We start from the raw sequence: 25835 nt of genomic DNA, 5'->3' as shown, positions 1-25835 counted from the left end.
TGTTCTCACTGTTTTGCTCTGATCAGTTGTTTTGCTTTATTTAATGTTTTTTATTGATTTTATTCTATTTTGTTTTTGGTTTGATTTTGCTGTATCTGATGAAATGGACAACTACTATGAAGATAATAAGATATTCTATGGTATCCATTGTTGTTTTCCTAGTATCCGGCATCAAAGTTCTATACCAGTTTTGCTGCTTTGTTTTGATTGTCTTTGTTCTGTTTCGTTTGGGGTTTATTATCTGTAAAATAAAAACTAAGAGTTCAAAATAAGTTTATGTAATACCTCAGCGTAGAGACTATAGAAGCAAACATACAGTAAATAGTAAATAATACAGTAAAAGATAATAAATTGATTATCTTGGAAGGAAAAATAAAATTTATTTATGTAACTTGTGGTAGTTAACAGCAATCCTAAAAACACCAACAACCCAATTTTACAAAACCTAAATAACTCTTAGGACTTTTCCACCTAGGAGCAATTGGGCCAGGTGCAAAGTAATTTCAAAGCAAGCCTGAACTAATTTTATGAAGGTTTCCATGAACAAAGAAAAATTTTACAAAGAGCATTTTTCCGGCCCAACCTGGGTACCAGCCACAGCATTTGGTTCAGCTCTGTAGGTGATGTCAGCTGTTTTTTTTAAAGGTCTGCATACCTTTTTTTTTTTTTTAAAGGATTTGCGTTTCTAGATCAGAATGAAAAGAGACCCACTTCCTTTCTTCTCTTGTGTGTTCTTCCAATATCCCCATTGTAGGAACTATACACCATTTTCACTGACTTTCTGTGCAACCTGGGTCAAGTGTTTTAACCTTTTTAAAGGTTATTTTCTTTCTTTTTTAAAAGGAAGCTTTGAACTAAAATGATCTATCTGCAGAGTCCTTTATACTCAACTTCCATGATTCTTTCTGATATGGGATTAGAATCATCTTCTTTTCCCTTTGTCTATATTTAGCATCTAGAACCTCTACCTCATAACTACATGGACATCACCTTTGATTGTTCCTCTAAACTATCTCTTGCATTACAGCCATCTTCCTAAACTATTCTGCTTCCCTTCTAACTAGCATGGCTTTAACCAGAAAAATTACCCTCCATGTCTCTCTGTAGTTAGAGGAGCTAGAGGAAAAGAAACTATGTCTCAGGTTTCTGGTTCCTACTCATGGACTGACCAGACTTCTGTCCTGAGTGATTGATGCAGTAATCATATGGCACTGCCAGTATCACTGCCCAATATCTTTGAGATAAGAATTAGAATCGTCTTATATGACACATAAAATTGGTTCATTTTAATCACCTCTAAAATTATTTGTTCTAATCGCAGGAGTTTTCAAGTTACCTTTTTCAGAATTGGAAAGGACATAGTCCATAGCCACAGCCAACAAATGTCAGAATGAATAGTTTCATTTGTTCCAAGAGTTAGCTTAAATGCTTTTCTTCTTTTTAAGCCATTTGAAAACAGCAGTGATTACTATGAGAAAAATACTGCCTATTTACGAGGTAATTACAAGGATATAAAATTGACAACAAAATTATTGCTCTTAGTTGTTTTTGAAAATCATATTAGCATTTCCACGGCAGACTGGATAAATCCCTTTCCTATTGCTTATAACCAATTAAAATATTAATACATTTGAAATACAAAAATTGTGACTGGTCATACGCAAAAATTATTTGCAAAAGATGGATTCATTATGCATGGAAAATTACCTCTAACAAAGATACCATGAATATAAGTGGTTCACTTAGTTGTTGCCCAAAAGTAATCTTTAAAACCAATGGCAGGCAAGAGTTTCTTTTCCAGCAGATTATACATTTTTAATAGCTAGGGTTTAACTAAAGAAAAACAAAACATAAAACTGAAAATGAGTTCTTTTTTATCAGAACCTAAAGTTCTTAAAACATTTCTTGTAAGAATCCAGTATTTATCATTTCAATCTCGTTTGAATACAACATGCCTACAATTCTTATAATTTATATATTCCCAAAACCTAAGAATCTCTTAGCATGCATCAGATGTAATGTTAGGTAATACAAATACTTGGTGTCTCAAAATGTCCCATGAGGACAGGAAGCAGCAGTAGGAGTGACACAGGGGCAGATCCAGGGGTATGAGTGATATAGTGGAGGCATGCCTGAGACACAGTAGGACAAACTGCTTGTCGTGTGCAGGGAAGCTCTCGGAGGCTGTAGTGGGGCTAAAAGCGTGTGTGTCAGCAGGTAAGAGGAGGAAGGGACACCTCACATCGGCAACAGTGTACATGCGGAAACACACATGAAACAGTTTGTGTAACTAGGACAGAGTTCACATGGGGGAATAGAACAGCCAAGTCTGGTCAGGAAGACCTAACGTGATTCGTGTGTTTGTCAGGGTCACTAATGCTAGGTGTTATAATAATTCACAAATCTTAGGAGGTTAGCACAATGCAAAGCTATGTCTTGCACACAGAATGGTTTGTTAGGTAGATGACCTTCCATATATTGATTTGGGGAACTGGCTGATGCCTCTTTGTGATGCCATCTGCTATGAGAATTTTCTGGTTAATAATACCAAAAGCTGCCGAGAAGTCACCCAACATCCACAGGGCCTGCTGCACAGAGTAGCTAAGAGGTCACTGGTGATTGTTGTAAGAGCAGTTTTGATGGAGCATGAAGGCAGATGCTAGACTCCAGCGGCAGAGAATTAAGTGATAAATTCTAACACCTCTTTCAAAATCTTGGGCATAAAGAAAATGGGTGAGGATTAGAGATAGAAGGAGAAGCATTAAAACGGTTGTTTTATTATTCATTTTTTAGTTTTTTAATTATGAGAGAGAATCGATTGTGATTATGGAAAAAGAATTAGTTGAGAGGAAAAGGTTGCAGGTATAGGAAAGTGGGTGTTAATAAGTGAAGTTCCTAAATGACAGAAGATAGAGAGTCCGTAAAGGGATTATCCTCACGCTGGAGACCTGGGAGACAAGCAGATGAGATAAAGAAAGGTCATTTAAAGCTGTTTCATGAATGTCAAGGACGTGTGTGAGGTTTATGTATATGTCTATGAAGACAATCTTCAAATAATAGAGAAATAAACTGTCTACTTAAAGATAATTATGAACCATGGGATGCTGAATCTATTTCCGAGGAATCTAGCAAGGCTACATCCTTTTTTCCATTAAATGTGGTTGGTGCTTCTTATCGCTAACTGTGTTTGAACAGTCAGAAGTTTCATTAGCAGCCTTAGAAGATATACATATAAGTTAATACTGTGTATGCTTCTAACCATTACTTTGAAATGTATCATAAATACAAATCTTTGAAAGATGCGAGGCATTGCAACTGATATTAGTTGAGTAGTTTTCACAGCATTATTCCTGTTGTGAATAGATGGTATAGAATTACACTTTTCTTTTGACAGAAGTAGGGCAGTTTATTTCTTTGTGTTTGATTAAAATATATTAACCAATCATACTATTCTTAATATAAGCATTTTGTCCCTTTTGTGTTGTTTTGAAAAGGAGATCTGGGCAAAATTCTAATTTTTTTGTTTAGTCATCAAGACCTCAAAGGTCATGCACATAGGAAAAGAAAAGTGTCATCTGCTTAATTTTAATTATACTAAATTACTCTGTTAGTCTTATCCATTTTAATTTCAGGCAGAGATAATTTGGCCCATATTACTTTTGTCCTAGTAGAATCCACAGCATTCATATGAATGATCTACTCTAAAGGGTTAATGTGAACTAGCAATACTTTCTGATGAAGATAGGAGAGCTTACCAGTGAGTCCTTACTTGTCCTGTTTCTAAAAATGTAGAGATTTGAGGGCTCTTTCGGAATCATAGACTCAGTGTGAAAAAGAAAGTTTAAAAGGGCACCACTGCTACCTCCCACTGGCACAGGCACACATTTTTTCACTCCATGAACATTTGTTGAGCTGCCACCTCTTTAGGCTCACCCCAAGGTCAGTCCCTTACTGCGTGTGATGTAAACATGCTGGCCTTTTTTCGGGTTCCTGACTCCATTTCAACCACCAGGCCTTCACACATTTACTTCCTCCATATGTTTCTGACGCTCTCCCAGACCAATGTCTGCTCATTTTACAGGTCTCTATGATTAGAGCTGCTTCCCTAGAAAATCCCTCTTTGCTTGTCCTCCCAAAGTAGCTTTAATCTCCCAAGTAAATTATCTCTTACTTTTGTGGAGTTTACCATCAAGTTTAATTAATCTTCTTTATTAATTTTTTTCTTTTAGTCATGCATGTTGGCAGTACATAACGTTTACATTCATCTTGGAGAGTGGGCACCTGAACATGATTCAGCTTGTTTCTTAGTCAGTGACCTCCCCTCCCACCCACCTCCCTCCCTCTGCCTCTAAATCTCCTTTCTCCATTTTCGTTCTTGTCATTATTATTCTTAGCTCATGTTACACTATACAATGTTTATGTTCATTGAAGTTTTAGGTTCCGTACAGGGCATATATTAATTATACCCACTTCCCTCCCCCTTCTCCTTTCTGTCTTGGTCTCCTGCACCCCTTCCAATTTGTAAGAGATCTGCCCCATTTTCCTTCCATCCATCCTTTATTATTCATCCTTTATTGTTTGTACTTTGCCTTATTCAAGTGAGAGATATCATACAGTATTTAAACTCATATGGTGACATTTCATTCAACATTGTATTTTCAGATGCATGCATTTTCCTACAAATGTCTCAAATCAATACTTTATAGCTGAGTAATATTCCATTATTATAGATTTGCTTTATCCATTCACCTGTTGATAGTTACTCTGGCTGCTTCCAGGATTTAGGTATTATAAATAATTCTGCTATAAACATTGGTATGTATGTAACCCTGTAGTATGATGGTTTTGGCTAACTACTTAGCTAGGTCATATGGAATTTCTAGTTTTAGCTCTTTGAGAAATCTCCGTACGATTTCCATCCTAGTTGTATTGTACCAGTTTTCTTCCCACCAGCAGTCTAGGAGGTTCCTTTCTCACCACAGCCATGCCAGCAATAATTATTCTTTGACTTTTTGATAATTGCCATTCTTTCTTATATAAGATGGCGTCTTAGTATTGTTTTGATTTGCATTCATAATCAGGTAAAAGATTAATCTCTGACTGTTCATCTTTTGATTAATGATTCTGCCAATAAATACCAATCTCTATGGAACCAGGAGCTATACTTGTTTTGTTTACAGTCATTTTTCAAGCTCCCTATGAGAATGCCTGGCACATAGTAGATATTTATTGGTACCAGGACTTAAACTTAGGAACTTGTACTTGCCAGGCAGGTGCTTGTGTCACTGAGCTATATTCCTGGCCTATATAGTACATATTTAATAAAAAGTTTTGAATGAAGAAGGAAGGAATGATAATGGTACTCAGATTTTTATGCTGAATGATACTGAATCAGAAACCATCCTCATTCTCCCAAAATTCATATTCTTTTAGAGAGAAATCATGTAAACAAGTAATTATTACATATCATGATGGCTGAAAAGGTGAACAGGGAATCATAATACCTGGGTTCAAATCCTGAATTCATGCTATACTAAGTTTATTAGCAGTGAAGGAACATAAACTACCAACAACTCTGTCTCTCCATCTCTAGAATGGGGGAAATTGTAACAGCTACCTGTGGTAGGGGCTGCAGGCTGGCTGTCTCATTACCCATTCCAGTTCAATCACACCTCACCTATCTACCATAAAGTCTAAACGTTAAGGTGAAATAGCTTCATTGCTGGATTCCCTTGATACCGAGGTTCCTCTTTGATCTTGGTTTCCCTGAGAAAACCTAGGAGTAAAAATGGGCTGAAAAGGCAACAGCCATGAGTATCTCAAGTTTGGTGGTGTAGGTGTCTGGTTCTTTGGGGCTGGTGTCAAGGAAAGGCCTTCAACCGCAGTGTAACGCTGATCCTTCTGGATGACACAAATGGGCTGTTCTTCTGGAGTACTCAGGGAGTAGGAATGGAGAGCTCTTCTGGTGGCTTTTATGCCTTCCTTGTGGTTGTGAACTATTCAAGCTCAGTTATCTTGCCTTCCCAGAGATTCTGTGAACTATTTTATACCTAGAATAATTCATTTCTGTTTCAAATAGCTAAAAGAGGTTCTGTGACTTGCAGTAATAAGATATAGAAAATTAATTTTCAAATAGTTTGCTAACAGGATTAACAAAAGAAAGGGTCTTTGTTTGAGATCTGAACACAAAATCTGTGACTAATCAAACCAAGAGAACTAATACTGTATCAATTTAATGTTTTCTTCTCCAATTTTTAATCAACACCCTTAACCAAAATTCTTGGAGAAGCAAACTTCTTGATTGATTAAGTGTAAATATGGATATAGGTAAAGTTTTGGAAAAAGCTCAGTTCAGTTACTAATTTAAAAAATAATATACCCAGATAGATTTAGCATAATATACTGCTTAGTTATACTGCAAGTTACCTTTTCCCTTCTTGTTTTTCTGTATTTTATTATTTTTTAAAAATAAACACATATTACTTATATAATTTTACAAAGATAAATCTTTATGCTGTTAAAACTTCCACATGTGTACAGCGTTGAATTTTTTTAAAGAAATGCTTTAATATAAATGCTTTAAAGAAATTTCATGGTAAGTTTGTAGAGCATTTAGTAGTATTGATGTTATACAGTAAGCAAACTGAAGCCAAGAGAAACTAGTAACTGAAAGAGTCAGAACTTGAACGCAAGTCCTTTGACTCTAAGCCATATGATTTCTTGCTTTACCCACCTCTGACCAGCAGTTCATTGAGGGAAGCTATCTGTAAAATGGATCAAATTTTTGTTACAGGGCCAAATGAAAAACTTGACTCAGAGCCCAAGCTCTTATTGATTAGGCTCACAATTTGGGGCATGTTAGTAAATCTTTTTCAGTTCATTCCTATTTATAAAATGAAGATGCCACAAACTTCTGGTTGAAATGACCCCATTAGTTCACAATACATAAAAAATAAACTGTAAAAACAATAAAGGATAAATACAATGAAAAATTAAGTGTAAATCTAAAATTCTAAAAGATGAATCGAGTTTTAAAAAACAGATAAACATTTTAGCAGACCTAAAATGAAATAGAAACCCAAGTAGTATACAGAACTAGACCTAGAGACTCTGTCCCTGACCCACAGGCTTAGTTTCTGTAAGACAACAAGATTACAGGTACTCTGTGCTAAGCAGAAGTGGACCTTGGGTCCAGGCATACTGTCGGAAGCCAGGGTCAGAGACAAGGTGGGAGTAGAAAACAGAAGAGTCGACCAGCTTTCAAAAATATGTAAAGAAATAGAAAACTAAGAAGAACATCCAACAAAATAACCACTGAAAATATGCTTCTTTCCAGATGAAATTAATTTTTGAAAATTTCATTAATATATGTGTGCCATACATAATAAATGCATTCATCATGCAGAATTAGTGCATATATACATAGATAGATTGCTAGATATATATCATCTTGATCCTTCCCCTCACCTCCCTGAAAATTAATTTTATGCAAGAGCCTAACATGTTTTTTTAATTTCTCAGATCTATATAAACACATATCTTTCATTTAAAGAAAAGAAAAAAAATTCATCAAAACCAAGAAGAAAAAAAAAAACCTCAACAGTAAATGGGAGAGAGGAATGAGAAGTCTCAGAAATGAAAAATCTGTTTGCTAAATAGTCTAACAATGTTACTCTGTGAATTTACCAAATTACAAGACCATTGTGAGGACTGAATACGACTGTGTACACCACAGTGAGATAGAGAATGGAGAGAGTGATTGAGAGATTCTTGCAATAGAAGTCTCTGGGCTATAAGGCTGGCCTGGGGTTGGCATAAATTTGAGAGCAAAAGACCATCAAAAAGGAAGATACATGGGCAAATTTTATTTCACCCTCTATTTTGCATGGAATACTCTGCTGAGGCAAATTGCCTAGATCTGTAAATGATAGGGGAAAGGATTTATGCTCTAAATTGCCCATAAAATAATCCCCTCCTATCTCTTTCTTATAGAGGGAGACTGGAAAGAGTATGTATGCCATTGGGTACTTAGAATTATGCTTTTCCTAATGTGCATTTTTTTTTGTATCATCCACTTAAAATTAGTATGAAAACCTGAATTTGTGTATGGCGTATTTTCATGCAAATCTGTATATATGTATAATTTAATGCATATTATATACTCCCCAAAAGTAGGTGGAGACATGAATATTATTGAGAAAGCATAACTTTCATACAAGCATTGTATGGGCAGCTTCCATTCTGGCTCACTGTCTTAACAAAAAATGAAAAGCTCTAATAAGAACATGGGACTTTCTAAGTGTAGTATTATAGCGTGAATGTTTCTATTCACTCTCAAGGACTGCTGGATCTTGTATTAGAAAGAATAGAGTCATCCAGCACCTATAGGCAAATTGCCACTGCTACAAAGTGAGGTAAAAGGAATAGATATACAGTGCCATTTGCTAGCTGTTAAAAATATGAACATAGGTAGGTAGGTAGATAGATAGATAGATAGATAGATAGATAGATAGATAGATAGAAGATAGATAGAAGAGTTTTATTTAAGGGGAGAAATGACCATTTAAAAATCTATAGTTTGGAAGTCAGGCCAAGCTTAATGCTTGACCTAGAATTTAAAATATTCTATAATGTGAAACTGAAGCACTCGGAAGAGCTTTCTAAAGAAATTCAGAATAATACCAGCAACAAAGCTCCATTGCTCCAAGTCATATAAAAACCAGTCAGGCAACAGTTAAGAGATACAAACTGTGATCAAATTGTAACCACCCTGCAGCTTACAATGAGGTAAAACAAAACAAAAAACCCGAGCTGAGCACTGGAAATGGTATGGGTGATGATCTCTTCAACCATGGAGTCATGACTCTGATGAGTGAAAGAAACATGTGGGACTAGAAAGAAGGCTGGAGAGAAGAGCAGGAGCAGCAGCGTCCTGGGGGGAGTGAAGGATAGCAGAAGTTCCAGGGTTGGGCAGAGAGCAGCTCTGTAACAAGACTGCTCTTCTGGGTTTGAGTGAAGTTAAATCAGTGGGAGACTTTTTTTCTGAGACCCAAAGGACTTTGGCGGCTTTTTACCCAGTGATTGGTGCACAAGTACAGGCTATATTGGGATATGAAGATAGAGATGTTTATAGAGATTTGATTTATGTATAAAATTGTGTCTTCCTAAAATGAGCAATGAAGCTGTGCTTATAATTGTGCACCTGCTTCTTGAATCTATCCCTTTAATTTCTATTCTTGGAGTCATCAGGTTCTATTACTTCTTAGCTTAACTATTGCATTAACCTTCTAACTGGCCCTTTAGAATCTTCTCCACTGAAAGAATTTTCTTACTCAGAAATTTTCAGTGGCTCGCAACTGCCCACTAAGTACGAAACATCACAGCCAGTATGTCACATACTCTGTGATCAGGATCCAACGTTAGATTTCCAGCCATATTGGCTATTTCTTTTCTCCATGTACTTTATACTTTGGCCAAATTGGTTAATCACCATTCCCCACACATCCAGAGTGATGTTTCTAAAACACACACATGATCCTGTTACTGGCCTGCTTAAAACCCTTAGTGACTTCCTGTTACTACCCTGTAGGATCCATCCTCAAGGGCTTAATCTGTAAACCCTCCAAGCCTGGCTCTGTCGTGATCTTCAGCCTTATCTCTGACTACCAGGTCCCAGTTCACCCTCCTCAAAACCTGTAATGCAGCCACATGGAACCACTTTAAAGGATCAGAAGAGGCCAACCACCTCTTACCCGGGCCTCTGCTGTCCCTGCTGCTCTGTGCCCCTTCCCTTCTGCACCTGTCATCACCCCGACCTAAATGCCCCGTGCGTGGTTCACTTGCAAAAATCAAGTTATTTTCATTCCATACTCAACTCAAGGTCACCGTCTTTACAGAAACCTTCCATTTCTATACAACTTACTTATGTCATTCTTTAAGTAAGTGCATTGCTTGGTCGCCACTAACTCCACTGTCAGATATATGCCTTTAAAGGTGAAACTAAGACCTTTTTAATAAACCATTTCCTAGTATGTCTGTGGCCTCTTTAAGCATGGGGATGATTTCTTATTTACCTTTGTGACTCTAGTTACAGCATCTCACATAATGTGAACAGAATAGAGTTCAATAAATGATAGCAAAGTACTAACTCCTTGAACATAGGGCTTGCCAGGAGTCGTTTCATTTATGTCCATGAAAATACTGAATAAATTATGAATATTCATAGCTTATGTGCCATTGCATGGTACACAAGAGTAAAGTCTGTCTTCAGACTTCACATGCTTTATAACAATGCTCAAACTTTAGTATGCACGTGGCTCAGATGCAGATTTGGGAACCTGGTACCGATTCAGTGGCCTGGAGTCTGAGCAACAGTTCCGCACTCCTAATGGATTCTTGGGCGATGCCGATGTCACTGGTCCTCAGATCACAGAGTAAAAATAAATAAATAAAATAATAGTAAGGAGCAAAAGGATTTTAGGATCTAATATGAAAGGCCAGGGAAAGGAGGCCTAGTGGAATAGTGGAAGGTACCCAGTAAAAGGGTGAGACACCTTAGCAGTGTCCAGAGAGTGCCCAGCAGTGAATATACCCATGCAGATCTTTTATTGAGTCTGTGTTAGGGGTTGAGGTTTTTGTCTTTATGACCTTTATTTCTCCTTGAATACAGCACCCAGGGTCAGGCCTTTCGCTGTATGCCTCTCCCCTGAATGATTTGGCCCGTGTGCTTTTCTCTATGTGAGAACTTTGAGATTCCATTGCTAAGCTAACCGGAAGTTGTTTTCTCGCCTGCTTCCCCTAATATTTCAGTGGTCTCTGCCTCATTGCCCAAACCCTGGAGACCCAGGCTTTCCAGATGTTACAAGCCTCTCCGCTGTCTGACTTGTTCTGCCTACATTTTAGTCTGAAACAACTTTGCTTTTCGCAGTGAATGAGCCAGCTTCACCTCTGCAGAGGCCAATTTCCAAGCAGCAGCTGCTGCTGTGATTGATAAATACGAATCTCATTCCGAAAGACTGGCTGCCCTCCCTGCCCCACTTTCAGGGAAACATGAAGTAGGCAAGATTTTAAATTCTAGGGTGGCTTAGGAGAAACAGTGTTCGTACTGTTGACTGATCAAATGTCATGAAGGAAAGCAAATGTAGCAGAGAATACTGGAGATTTGGCTGGCAGCTGCAGGAGTATGTAATATCATGGAAGCTGCCAATGCTTTGCTGGTGTCAATTTATAATTAGAGATGCCATTTTAAGGAGAATTTTGACATTTACTGCTACTAGTTGACTTTTTCAGTAATCTCTAGCTCCACATTATAGTACTGTCTCTTTCTTTCTGAAAGTGTCAAGTTCAATCTAGGAAGCCATGAACATGTTATAAAACCATCATGTGTCTTCAAATACAAGCCATTGTTGCCACAAATGTATGCAAACAGAAGCATAATACATAATTATAATTGTAAAATTTTATTGTCTAGAAGCAAATGGCTGAAAAGCTTCTTTTTGCCCAGCAATATCCAGTGAACCTATCAATGCATTGTTTAATGATATTCAAATGCATAAAAGAATGTTTTTAGAATCTCTTAAGGTGTATACATTTTCTCCAAAGCTACACCATAATCCAAGACCCTAAAAATGAAATGTTTTACATTCTGTTTAAAACATAGGCTTGTTTGATTTACTTTGTACTGATGGGATGAAAACAAACTCAATTTTTCTATCAATAATAAGTTGGAACATGTTTTATCTGAGTTTAGAATTTCCACTGATTTCAAAGGAGGTGTTAGTCTCTACGTTCATGGAAGCATGAGAGACCAAACATATTTACTATATGAATGCTGGAAACTTTTAACTATGCACTTATTTGCTTAAGATTTCTTCCCAGCTATCAGTATAAGCAATGCATTTAATGTCCAAAAAACACCTGTGGCTTCAAAAACTGACCTCTCCACACCTCCAATATTTCTAAAACACAGAGAGCCAATCTCAGGAGATTCTTTAGAATGAAATGCAATCTCTGGTTTAGAAAACAATCCCAAGTTGTAGAATTCTAGAGAAGGAAAAAGCCTTAGTGCAACATAATGTTTAAATGAAAAAAGCAATAATTTTCATTAACTTTGGAAAAATTTCAGCTACTGTCTCTACAAATACATTTTTCTGTCTAATCAGCTCACGTTGTTAGGAATGTACCATTTTTCAGGACTCCAATTATATATATTAGGCCACTTGAAGTTGCCTAATATTTCGCTAATACTGAATATACTTTGTTATTCTTTTTTCCTCTGTGTTTTATTTGGGATAGGTTCAGTTGATGTGTGTTCAAGTTTACTAATATTTTCCTCTGCAGTTTTGAATTTGTTCTTTATCCTATCCAGTGTGTTTTTCATCTCAGACTTTGAATTTTTACATCTACAAGTTTGAGTCCACTCTTTTTTTATGTCCTCTGGGTCCCTACTTACATTTCAAACATATGGAACATGGTTTTAATGTATGTTTTAAAATTATAATAATGTTCTCAAATGTTAATTCCAGCATCTGTTAATTCTAGGCCAGTTTTGACTATTTTATCCTCCATCAAGTCCTGTTTCGCACTCGCTTATAGGCCTGATCATTTTTTATCAAATGCCAGCATCATACATTTCATTTGTTTGATACTGTATTTTTTCGATTCATGAACTTTTTCTTGGTTACAGTTAAATTACTTGAAACTTTTCTATCTTTTTAATTTTTTCAGGACAGAATATACCAATGCTAAATCAAAGGCAAATTATTTCCCACTACTAAGGCAAGATTCTCTCATGTACTGGACTAATTCCCATCCAGTTAATGGAATAGGCACTTTCGTAGCCCTGTGTGGACACTACACTAATGCTCTGAGGTGACTCTTTCCCCAGTGGTGGGTGTGTTGATTACTGCTCACGTGAATACTGGAGATACTTGGTTTATGGAGTTTGAGCCTTTGTCTTATTATATCTGTCTTCTTTGCATAATCTGTCCTGACAACTCAAGTCACTTTGGCCTTTCCTCACTCTCAAGTTTGTCTCCTCAAGTCAGGGAGTCCAGTTCTCTGCCTGAGTTCCTCTGTCCAGCACCACAGCATGGAGATTCTGTCATGGTTATAAGCTGGGGCAGTTGGAGGACTCCACTTGTTTGGTATTTCTCACAGGTTATGATCCTTATTTTTTGGTACCTAGTGTTTTTCACATCATCATTTCACATATTTATTATTTTAGGAAAGAGGACACATTTGACCTCTGTTATTCCTTGTCTAAAAGCAGAAGCTCTTGCCATTACAAAGTTTCTATTTTTCTGAAACTTTGTCAAAGCTTGATTCATTTGTGTGTACCACACAGAAAACAGGAGCATATAATCTCAAGCTAATGTAAAGACATATATATGGAAGACACTATCACATGGATATACATTCTCATTGAGAAAAAATAATATCAAATGATTAGCAACAATCAATTATTATTGATCCCTGTGATTATGGCTGATTTAGATTTATTTTTATACTTTTCTAAATTGTCTCCTGCCATGAAAATATGTAACTCTTACCCAATATTACATATCATATAAATATAGATAGATATATATATTTGCAAAAAGAAAACATACTTCCATTTTGGTAGAAAATAACACACTAATGAGTGGCTGATGTTGATATATATATATATATACACACACACACACAAACACACACATATATATATGATTTCATAAATGGAATCAGTATATTTACCAATGAACGGAACACTCTGTGATAGAGTTAACACGTTTACCTAATTAAAATTCAAAACTCGAGTGGCCAGCATTCTGGGAAGGTAGGAAGAGATATCTCAGTGTTCGGTGTTGGGACCAGATAACACCTAAGCTCCTTCCAACTCTGAAATTCTGTACATGACTTTCTTCTGTGAAACCTAAGTGGTATTTAGTAAATTGTTAAATTTCAAGGACGCGTTCACTTCCCTTGGAAAAAGGTAACTTTATGCAACTTCTTCATAGTCAAAAGTGAATGATTCCTTTGAAACCGTTAGACAAAACAATTTCTGAGATTATGATGAGACTTGATTTCTACATTTGTGCATAAGTGGTTAAGTGAGCAATTTTGCATAATTGTGACAAAATAAAAGATGGTGAAAGGCCAAAAATCGCATTCTTTCTAAGATAAATTCTATTGGAAAGGAAGTTGTTAAGCTGAGTCAGTGCGTAAGTGCATTCCTGGGAGCTGAGAGGAGCGCTCAGCAAGGAGCACAGCAGACCCCTGGGAAGGGCGGGCAGCTTCCAGGCTGCTGTTTCCCAGCGCAGCTGCAGCTGCAGGAGTCTGAGTCCTAGCTCTTCACTTAAAAGCTGTGTGACTCCACATACGTAACCCGTCAGTTAGCCTGGCCATGACACAATTCAGGATTGTGTAAGATCAGGATTAAACTTGAGTCTTGTGAGGATTACTTGAATTAGTGCAAACAAAGAGCTTAGAGCAGCATTTGGCAACAACAAGCTTTAAATAAATGTTAGTTTTTATTATTGTAGGTGTATATGGATGGACTTTGAAAAAAATTAATCTCTATGCATTTAACATGTACTTAAACTATGTATAACAATCTCATTAAATCTGTAATTGTACAGATGTTGTTTAAGAACATTTGTGATGATAGTATAAAGTTGAAAGGGCCAATTTAATTTTTAAAAATTTTATTTAAAGAAAAAGGATATAAATAATACATAATTTCAAAAAAGTAAACAGTAAGAATTCACTAGTTGATAAATTACATATTGTTCTTTTAGAAATAGTTGTTCAAGTTACAAAAATAAAGCATACAAAGTGGACATTCAAACAGCGAGACTGCAAATAGTTTGGTTCAACAATCCAACAAAAGCTTAGTAATATGGTTATCAATCCTACACACTTAAACATATATGCTGTTATATCCTTTAGGGCACTTTCTTTTCCTCTCTTTTTTACAATAGCAATTACACATTTTGGGTTTTATTACTCCTCCAGTTCTTATTACTTTTTACACTAGAGACACAATGTGATTCTTATTTAATATGATAAATTGATAAATATGATTCTTATTTATTTCACTAATGAGAATGGCCTCAAGTTGTCTCCATTTGCCTATGAAGGCCTCAAGAGCATTCTTTTTATAGCTGAGTAATATTCCATTGTATAAAAATACCACATCTTTTTCATCCACTCTGCGGTTGATGGGTATCTTGGTTGTTGCCAAGATTTATCTATTACAAATTGTGCTGCTATGAACACGGGAGCACATATATCACTGTGATATGACCTTATCAGTTTTTCTGGGAAAAACCCAGGAGGGGAATAGCTGGATTGAACGGAACTTCCAGTCCTCGTCGTACGAGAATTCTCCATATTGATTTTCATAGTGGTTGCGCCAGTCTACACTCCCACCAACAGTGGAGCATTTTCCCCCCAGTGTTCCTTTTTCCCTGAAGCCTCGCCAACATTTGTTATTAGTTGATTTCTTGATGGCAGCTTTTCTTTCCGGAGTGAGATGAAATCTCAGTGCTGTTTTAATTTGCATTTCTCAAATGACCAATGATGCTGAACATTTTTTCATGTATTTATTTGCCATCTGAGAACTGTGTGTTCATCTCAGATGCCCATTTTTGGAGAGGGTCTTTGAATTTGGGGAGCTTGATTTTTTTTAATTCTTTATACGTTCTGGATATAAGTCCTCTGTTTGAGGGGTTGTTGGCTAAAATTATTTCCCATTCTGGGTTTTGTTTTCACTCCGTTGGTGATTTCTTTTGAAGTGCAGAAACTTTTCAATAATATGAGATCCCGCTAATTTAATTTTTAAGTGAAGTAAATACTAGCACAATTTTGCATGCATATGGGAAAAATCATACTGGTAGTGTGTAAGAGGCTTGTGCACAGTCCTTTGTCTTAACACATTAGGAAAGCAAGTCTCAGGGAGAGACAAAAATGATTACACAGAAGTTAGAGGCAAAGTAATATGAAGATCATGCCTGCCTCTTACACGCTGATGCCTGATTCTACAGGAACACAGTCAGAGCTTGCTGTCCTCAGTGTACCTTTTCTGTGCCAGTATGTATCACTCTTGCTGTAAAGAGAATGTGCGTTCACAGTTCTAATAACCAGCCTCACACCTCAGCTCTGGCAGACAAAGTACAACAATTAATTTAGTTGGTCTAAATGTGATAAGTAAGGCAAGTGACAGTCAGTAAAGGTTAAAATATACAGCAAGTGGTATCTTTAAATTAAACATGAAAACAAGAAACTGCCCTATTCAGTATACTTCATGCATGAAAAGCATTCATATCAGAACTGGAATTGAGTCCCTGTCAGAAGTGAAAAGAAATGATGGCAGGATCCTGCGCTGTTCAAGGAAGTAGAATTCAAGAAATGATAAGCATTGGTTATTAATTTGCACTCTTGACAGTAAAAGGATAGGAAGGGACATGGCTGCATGGATGTCATGCAAAGATTAATTACTCATAGCTGTGGTGTATTTTCTATTCTAGAGGCTCTAGCTGGGTTAGGTAAATAAATATCACAGTACAGTGATACTCGCTGTAATAGAGATAGTAAGACTTAAATGAAGCACAATGGAGGAAGGACCAGGAGTTGATGGAGGTTATGCAGGTGAGCTGACACTTGAGTTTTAAAGGAGAAGTAGCCTCATTGTTTTGGGTAATGTAGAGGAAGAGCAATCCAAGCTTAGAGCAAGGCAAGTGAGAGGTAGGTGGGCTCGGAGCATGGTGAATGGGTTGATATGGTTGCATCCTAGGGAGCAGCAAGGTATGAACAATAGAAGTACATAGAGATGCTTCGCAGTACCTTCAAGATTCAGGCTTTGTGGACAGGTCAAGATGCAAGGCTGTTAGCTTAGTCCTGTCCCGTTACCTGGATGACAAAAACAATCATGTTTAAGCTCATAAATATACTGGCTTTTGACTTTGTGGTTAAAATATTTACATATTCTTCTATTCATTAGGTTAATCTTCATTCTTTTGTTTGTTTTGTCATATGTTAGTTCACTCAGTGTTAATAAAAGGTAGGAAGGCTCCTTGGTGACTGTTTAAGAAGTGTAAATTTGGTCCATGCAGTCATTTTGGAATTGCACTTCATGAAAAGTCAGACAGCCTGACACACAGCTCTCACTGTACCTTGGAACAGCTGAGCTAAAGGAGATGATTTAAAACAAGCAAACAGTTATTTGACTACTTTCTGTGCAGGTACAATATAAGATGTCTTGTTCTGAACTCAGCATGTAAGGAGAGCAGGTAATAAAAGTGACCACTTTTATATTGTAGATTGAAAGAAACAATGTCCATGTTCTGTTAAATCTTTGAAGATCAAACTCCTGGTTACTGGCCCCATCAGATAGCCCTTTAAGCCAAGAGTTGCATGTACTACAGATGGGCAGATCTCAATGGCTCGAGAAATGACTCATTTAACCCAGATAGCCTTCTGCCTACAAAATTGCAGAAATCATTTGTAAGATTTATTTGGATGCCATTGTTAAAATCTATTCCCAAAATTCCACCTAGTGCTTCAAGTACTTTCCCTAATGAAACTCATTAGCATAGCTTTTTCATTTTTTTGCTTGTAATAGGAAGTTGAATAGTGCAGTTTGCTTTGAGGCAAAAATAATGCTCTAAAATTTTGTACCTACCCATCAAGATGAAATCATTCATTTCTGTCATTCTATTTAAATATAAGCTCCTTCTATACTAAGGAAAGATGAGATATAGATTTAGCGTAAAAGATACTGTGTTCCTTTTTCTTCTCACTATGCTCTTATTTTTGGTATGGTTAAAGCTAGTACATTGTACTTCTAAAATAGTTTATGGTTATAAAATATAATGAAAGTTTCTGAACATTTTTGACCATTTAAAACTGCCCGGCACTTTAAAACAATGTGGGCAGATTATTAATCCAGCATCCTGGGTGCTTTCCAGTTGCAGTAATTATATTCCACCTACCTAGATTCCCCCTGGTGGTTTCAATTTGCATACAAAATTGTTCTTCATTTCCAATTCTAAAGTCTGGTGGTGGTTGGTGCTGTACTGATGGCCGTAATGTCAATCTTTCTTCATCACAGATTTTATGAGGCTCAGGAAATTATCCTTTATTTCTTCACATGTACACCCTTCTTTTGATATAAACACAATTAAGACATAAATTCAGTGATTCATGTAAATGACTACTGTTTCTCTTTACTTCTGTGGATGCACCCAGACTACCTTTGTTTCTTTATTTTTTTGTATACCTATTTTTCAACTCGCTAGGGTTTTTGGCAATGTTATAGAAGCTCATTTAGCAGTAGGTTGTCAGTTCCTCACTAGGCTGTACATCTCTAGATTAATATTTATAAAAATAAGTTCTACTTGCTTAGGAGATAGAAAAAATGATAAGAAATGGTAGAGTTTTTAGTAGTACTTTTTGAAAATACATTTTTTTAGTAAAAGAGTGACCGTAGCCGTAACTGCTCCTATATTAATAGACAATATTAAACATTTGCTGTGGTTAGGTATTCTACTGCCTTATATGTAATAGCTCATTTAATTCTCACACGGCCTTATTGGGTGTGTAATGTTCCTCTTCTTGTTTTAAAGGTGAGAAAACAGGCACGGGATTCTCAGGAGCTTGCTGAGAGTCATATAGCAGAAAGCGACAGAGCTATAATTTTAATTTAAGCAACATGGCTGTAGAGTTTATACTTATATTCAGAATCTTCAGAGAAACAGAAAGAATAGGACATGATAGACAGGCAGACCAATAGACAGACAGACATGGTAATGAGCTGGCTCGCATTCGTATTCTGGGAATGTGACTCGGTGGTAGAGTACTTGCCTATCATGCATGAGACACCTCCACCAAAATAAGACAGCAAGCTGTTGATCCAAGATGACCAGTGGCTGAATCTCAGTCTGAGTCTGAATACATGAGAACCAGGAGATCCCTTAGGGTAGTTCTTGTCTGAAAGTAAGCAAGTTTGAGAAGTAGAAATAGCCCGTGTTTTGGATGCAGTGCACAGGTAAGAAAATGCCTTGTCTGAAGGCAGTGAAGAAAGAATAATCTTACTTGCTGGTGGGAGGATCACTCACATTTTTTTTTCCTATTTAGATCTTGATCTGTTAGATGAGACACACATACAGAGAAGAAAAATTCACTTTACTCAGCCCCCCAATGTTAATATTAATCTCATCTGAAAACACCCCTCTCAGAAACACAATGGTATTTGACTAAATGGGCAACCTGTTGCCCAATCAAAGTGATAAGACAAAATTATCCATCACAGTCCTCTTAGCCGGTGTTCTGGTCCTTCACAGTTACATGGTGCAGTGGAAGATCACACATCATATGCTTTCCTGTTTCCAAACATGAGTGGAACATGCATAATTATTTCTTAAAGGGAGGTTGATTTTAAAACATAAGTGGTGGCTATCCAAATATTTTTGAAGCCAATTTTTCTCCAAACTATATTAAACCTGATTCATTATAAAGATTTCTATGACCAAAAGAAGTAAGGGCTTGGTTTTTTAACTTTCCAAATGCTAAGAATCCATGTTTCCTAGCAACACTGTGGATTTTCAAGTACCATTTATAGTAAATTCTTTTTTCTCTGCCACTTCACTCCAAACTGATGATTACTAAAAGAGAAAATTAGCTTTAGAGATTTTAAATGTTCTTAAGAGGACATCATAATGTTTGGCCAAAATTAATGTTGTTTGCGATGCTGCTTAGACTAAAATTTTGTAGAACTTCACTTTATTTTGTTCTCACTGCTAAACTGATTATAATATGTAGCTATTAGACAGTGTCTTTAAAATTTAATGTTACTAGCAATGAGAACTTTAGTTATTATCCTAAAATAAAATACTTGTGTATAAAATATTTATATATGTATTTATGTGTGACTAGCTATATGTATTTATGTGTTACTAGCTATATGTATTTTTATGTTTGTGTGTATACTATATACATATACACATACTTTATGATATACCACTTGTTCTCTAATAACAAGATACATTTTATTATTGCTACTTTAAAAGTCTTATGAGAAGCTGATTATCAGAACTTAAAAGCCATACATGTTAAATGGCAGTTTTTACAGAATACAAGAAAGTTTTAACATACAAAAAACTATTAATGTCAACATGCTAAAGGTATAAAACATGTAATTATCTCAATAAGTGTATAAGATACATTTGCTAAAACTGCACTTATAAGATTGAGAAATAAACCATCATTGGAAAACTATGAAAGGAAGATAATTCCTTAAACAGGTAATTATCTCTCTAAAAGATAGCAAATACATATCACTGCTTACTTCAAAGTATACTGGGGTCCTGGACTATGCAATAAGATACAAAGAAGATATTTGAGATATAATGGTTGAAAATAAAATTACATGTAGTGTATAACATTGTATCCATAGAAAATTCAGAAGAAATTAAAAACTACCGGTGGGTTCAGCAAAGTTACTAGATATAAGATGGATATAGAAAAACAAATAGCATTACTATATCCTTGTAATATACCTATATAGTGCATATAAAGTACATGAAGTATAGTGATAGATATATAAATAATTTATGAATACTTACTATGTATGTAATATGAATAGTACTGTTTTTTTTAATTTAAAGAAAAAAGCAAAACAGACAAAGTGTAGAAGTAATACATAATTTCAAAAAAATAAACAAACAGTAAGAAATCACTAGTTGATAATTACATATTGTTCTTTTAGAAATAAGAGGCTGGAGTTTAGCTCAGCGGCATAAGCGCCTGCCTTGCAAGCAGGCAGTCGTGAGTTCGATCCCCGGTACCGATAAAAAGGAAAAAGACAAAAAAAAAAAAAAAAAAAAAAAAAAAGAAATAGTTGTTCAAGTTACAAAAGTGGACATTCAACAGTGAGACTGCAAACAGTTCTGTTCAACTATTCAACAAAACTTAGTAATATGGCTAACAATCCTATACACTTAGACATATATGCAGTTATATCCTTTTAATACTCTTAATAAAACTAATAAATCTAATAAAGAATGTATAAGATCTTTGTGAGAAAATATGAAGTAGTTTTGAAAGATATGAAAGATGTGGGTAAATCAAGTCATGGACCATATACAAAATGAGGATGACTAAAGTCATACAGATGTAATTTGTATCTCAATTTAAATTCTAAAGCCATCATAATATTTTAACAGAATTTTTCATAGGATATGGTAAACATTTAGTAAAGTTAATGAATAAAAATGAGAGGCCAATATAAGCCAAACTGATTTTGAAAATATGGTAGGACTTTGCTTTCCAAAGATACCAAATCTTCCCATAAAACTGCTAATAATTAATATGATGTGGTCTTGATACATAAATAGATAAAAAGATAATGGCATGGAAAAGGAAGCCTAGAGCAAATCCACATGTGAATGGAAATTTAAGAACAAATACTTGCATTCCAGTATTTTTGTCAAAAATGCAAAGTTTCTTATGAGCCTCTCACCAGTCTAATCTATAGAAAATTATAAAAAATTTATCAATAAAGGAGAAATAGATTAGCCAGTGATAAGGAGTTTCAAATATATCTGTAACACAAAATGTGACAGAAAACTATGGTATATCTTTAAAATTTAAAAAAATTACACTAAAAGACATACTGCCATTGATCTGCTTAAAATACTCCCCTAGCTTCAAATACATTTATCTTATCATGCTTGCCACTTTCTGAATCAGTTCTGAAATCATCCTTTGTGTCTTCAGTTGCAATGTTATAGCTGCCTCAGTGTTCTGAAGTGATTGAAGACATTTTCCTTCATGGTCATTTGACTCTGGGAAAGAGCCAGTAGTCTCACAGTGTCAGATCTGGTGAATAAGGTGGACAAGAGTGTACCGTAATGTTTGTACAAGCCTACCTTTTCATTGACTGGCACTCGGTAACAACGTTCACCGTATTTTTTTTATCACACTGTGCAGAAACACTAAAACTGCTTCAGGAAGTAACAAGAACACTATTAATAGTGTGTTCAAAGTGAGGAGTATTTTGAAAGAGGTTAATGATAATGTTTATGGTAATAAATATTTTTTTTCTCTTTGACAAACTGTTTATTAAATTTTATATCATTATAGGCTATCGATATCTCTTAGGGCAGCCTAGAATCTCAGGGTTCAGAGGGGTGGTAAAGTGGATATCTGGTCTCCCGAAAGTACCTGCTGCTTCAATGGGTGCCAGGTACATCACACGTCCACTGGAACCATCCTGCTCTATGGTCAAAGCAAGAGCACTGTCAGTGAAATCTACACACTCCTCCTTGGTCCTGCCTTTTGATAGGTAGCATCAACATAGCCACAGATAGATGAGCTCCTGGAACCTCCAGTGGCAAAGGACTGTCTTACCATCACACCTCCCATGGGAACTGATTGGCCCTGCTCTCCCTCCTGAAGGTCCCAGCCTGTGAGGGTGATTCCTGCCATCAGATCTTCCCAGTATCCTTAGGTGGGCTGGCCGCTGTGTGCACCAGTGCAAGCTCACTGAACTTAATGCTGTGGAAACCAAGCTGAGAAGTGACAGCATCTGCTGCTGCCTGGGAATCAGCTGCTGAACCTCAGTGACAGCAAAAAATGTGGTCATGGATAGGAGTCAGCGTGAGAGTCACTGCATTGGTGGTGTAGGACCTAGTGGTTGTTCTAGATTCTGCCCCCAGAACCAAACCCTTGTCAAACTGCACAGCCCTGATTGTGTCTCTGTAGAGACTTCTAGGTTTGTCCAGTCTGGGGTGATGGCCTCCAGCCCCCAGGCAGGTGCAGGTCCAGTGCCTCCAGCCGTTAGCATGGTAGCCACCATCTCTCTCTTCTGATAAATATTTTCTTTTTATTTAAACACAGTGCACTTTTTAATCACACCACATCTGGTATACCTTAAGCTTTAGCAAATTAATAAGGCTGTATAGTTACTACTCTGTTCCTTTTTCTCTCTACTTGCTACAGAATTACAATATTTAAATGTTTTTAAAAGTTAATATTAAAACACATTAAGTAAACACCTCTATGTGGAGATATAGTTAAACAAGATACGATATTCAGCTGTTCATTCAATAATTTATTTAATAAGCTATCAGCAATATGTGGACTAGATAGATAGAAACCAAGGTTTATTTGATGTTGAGGTGTTTTGAACTATCTATCTTAAGATTCCTTCATAGGAAAAAAACACTGTGGGAAAGTCAAAAAAGGTAGAACCAGAATCAAGACAATCATCACACTATACTTTCCAAACCCATGGAAGGTACAAATCTGGAGAGGAAGTAATGACTAAAATGACGCAGGAGAAAGTCTTGATGCAGAATGACCTCCAGAAGCTAGGACCCTGGAAGGAACCCATAGATAAAACCTACTAAGAATAAATTTAAATTTTGTCTTAAGGTTAGAAAGATCAATTGTATAAAAACAGATTGTAGGATATTTGACTTGAATGGTAGTCACTGAAAATGTACTGTGAGGCTTAACTGACCTGATTTGCAACCAGAAGCAGTTTGTTTTACTGCTTATAAAGTCATGTAATACTGTGAGAGGTAACAACCAGATTACCAAGAGTGATACAGTTTCTTTGTACCTGGTTAGGTGGTATTTATTTAAGAGTGCTTAAATTTGTTTGATATGTTGCTTATCATCCAGCAGATTAACACCTGGATCATCTAGAAGTCACCTGTCATGTAAAATAATCAAAGATACTATAATCCTATTAGATTACAGGGAGGGCCACAAGTAGCTGTATGTTTTGTTTAGTAGAGGAGTCAGCGGTGAAAAATCTTAAGAGGTAGCAGGAAAGACATATAAGAAAATATTTTCTAAACATTCAACTCATCAACACTATAAATAGCTGCCTAATAAAGTCTTTGTTGTGGGTTACAGTGACAAGTTAGTAGTATTTGATAGTCTAGAGGTCCAGGAATCACAAAGTACTGTGTCTTCAGTCATCAGCACCTGCATCTCAACAGTAGAATGGAAATCAGGGAACTGTGTGATCAGCAGCTCCTCTAGCAACTGCAGGTAAACAACCTGCAGAGTTCTGAATTGGGGGACAAGACTAAGGCTTCCTCCTTCTGCCTTTCTTTTGAATATGCCCTCCAAAAATGTAAATTATAGGTCCAGAAAACTTCTAGGATTCAAATTCTTATGTGTTATGTGAAACCTTATGTGAAAACAAAGAGAGTCCTAGAGCCTGGTTCAGTTTCTATTTTAGCAGTAGAAGCAAAAGAGAAAAGAGCTTAATACAGGAGGACATTGTGTCAGCCGTGTGAGTTTCTATTAAAGGAGCTCCCTGCTTTCAGAAGAAACGAACTCTGTGACTGGGGTCTCATAATTGTACAGAGAAGAGAAGTTGCCCAGAGTCAGATGTTGGAAAGAAGTTGGGCTGGAGGATTTTATGATCCCTTACTATCGCCATGCTTCTCTGACTTCAGGAAATTTCCCTTAGAGGGTTTCTTGACTGTTTCTGTATGTAAAGAGAATCCCCTAGGATGGAAGTTTCACTCCTTGATTTAGCTATGGACCACTTAACTTCCCAAGAAGACTTGGATGAAACAAGGTCTATCATTGTTGCTGTATTTCCTAGGACTGTGAATCTTTATATTTATAATCATTCTCTCTAAAAATATTGGGCTGGGGATATAGCTCAGTGGCACAGTGCTGCCTAGCAAGCGTGAGGTTGTGAGTTCAATTCCTGGTACCAAAATTAAATAAATAACACAAAGATAAAAATATCGAAAGCGTTTCTTTGTTCCTGTATCTATGCATTTCCAAGCTAAAATATTACCACCACCTTTATCACATGGGGTGTGTCACAATCCTAGGCAAGTAGTATTTTGAGACTCTTGCATTGTTCCAAGCTCTTGTTTTCAATTTAGTGAAAGTCCTTATCAGCTGGGTCAAAGAATTTGGAAGCAATTTTATTTAAATTAACAACAGCAAAAATATGTCCTCCTTATCCTTGGTAAAATAACCTTTTTATTAAAAAAAATCAAAATACAAGGTGATTGCTAATGGTTCAAGATAACTTCCTAACAAATTCAGAAATTAACAAATTAAACTAAAACTAGAATATTTAGTCCTTTATAAGTGACCAGTATCAGACATATCCCTCAAGTCCATGAGAGAATGAAGTCATTCAGAAAAATCAAAATATATGAGTCTAGGCTGGGGATTTAGCTCAGCAGTGTAAGCACCTGCCTGGCAAGCACAAGGTTGCAAGTTCAATCTGCAGTACCAAAAACAGCAGATCTATGAGCCCAAAGTGGCTTATAAAAATTGCATCAGAATCCGAGTCTCTCATTTTATCTGTATTGTCAGCCCCCTCTCCAACTCAGCCTCTTTTGGATCATTGTCAGCAGGAACAGCACTGTCACACATGAGTTTCACCTCCCAACTTCCTCTCTCCGGGAGGTAAACACTAGTAAAAATAAACAGGAGGAGTGAGAGCGAAGAGCCAAGGGTGAGCTCTGCACAGGAAGTGCTCAGTTACTAGCTACAGGGAACACACAGTAGATCAGGGAGAGGAAGAAAGAGCCTCCTGCGCAAATAGAGACCTTCCCTGGCCCTCCCTCAGACAGAGACCTTCCCTGGCCCTCTCTCTCTCTCTCTCTCTCTCTCTCTCTCTCTCTCTCTCTCTCTCTCTCTCTCTCTCTCCCATTGCTTTGTTTTCCGTTGTATAGTTTATCAATGGTGTCATAGCCTATTTGGTAATTTTTATTGTCTATCTCTCTAGGATGAGTGCAGGCACTTTGTCTAGATTACGGTTTAGATTCTAGAAGTTAAAACAGTGTACACATGTAGGTTATTTATTT

At 36.5% G+C, this 25835-nt stretch overlaps 1 protein-coding gene and 1 pseudogene across 22 annotated transcripts in view; one reads left to right on the top strand and one right to left on the bottom strand.

Moving 5' to 3' along the window:
• The window catches only part of Anks1b (ankyrin repeat and sterile alpha motif domain containing 1B), a 1068230-nt gene that overhangs the window by 559809 nt on the left and 482586 nt on the right, over positions 1-25835 (top strand). The window lies entirely within an intron of this gene.
• Positions 22162-22837, bottom strand: LOC106028933 (proteasome subunit beta type-6-like; annotated as a pseudogene).

This window comes from Cavia porcellus, unplaced genomic scaffold, assembly GCF_034190915.1.
Source record: "Cavia porcellus strain 051 isolate PalLab524CR breed Dunkin Hartley unplaced genomic scaffold, mCavPor4.1 scaffold_8, whole genome shotgun sequence".
NCBI classification, from domain to species: Eukaryota; Metazoa; Chordata; class Mammalia; order Rodentia; family Caviidae; genus Cavia; species Cavia porcellus.
Note: the sequence above shows the minus strand (reverse complement) of the source record. Positions and strands in the feature narration are given on the sequence as shown.